This window comes from Tachysurus vachellii, chromosome 8 (assembly GCF_030014155.1).
Source record: "Tachysurus vachellii isolate PV-2020 chromosome 8, HZAU_Pvac_v1, whole genome shotgun sequence".
Classification (NCBI taxonomy): Eukaryota; Metazoa; Chordata; class Actinopteri; order Siluriformes; family Bagridae; genus Tachysurus; species Tachysurus vachellii.
Genome location: NC_083467.1, coordinates 9,766,106 through 9,766,501, shown reverse-complemented (window position 1 = coordinate 9,766,501; position 396 = coordinate 9,766,106).

The window sequence follows — 396 nt, the reverse complement described above, 5'->3', positions numbered from 1 at the left end:
CCCCGCCCATAAAAGAGAGCGTGGATATCCCTCACCACGCCCCCTAGCTGCAAGAACTACAGTAAATTCATACATCATTAAGAGATGCATAGCACATACCGGTACCCACTTTCCAAAATACATTAGTTGAAGCACATAATTATTGTTGTAAATCTTGACTTTAATACGAATTTTGTTTAAGAGTAAAATTCTATCCAAGCAGCCCAAAATCTGTTTTGTAAATGTTAGTGGTAATGTGGTAGCCTAGTGGTTAAGCTGTTGGGCTACCAATCAGAAGGTTGTGAGTTTGAATCCCAGGTCTACCAAGCTGCCACTGCCTGAGTAAGGCACTTAACGCTTCAATTGTATAAAAATGAAATAATGTAAGTCACTCTGGATAAGGGTGTCTTCCTAATG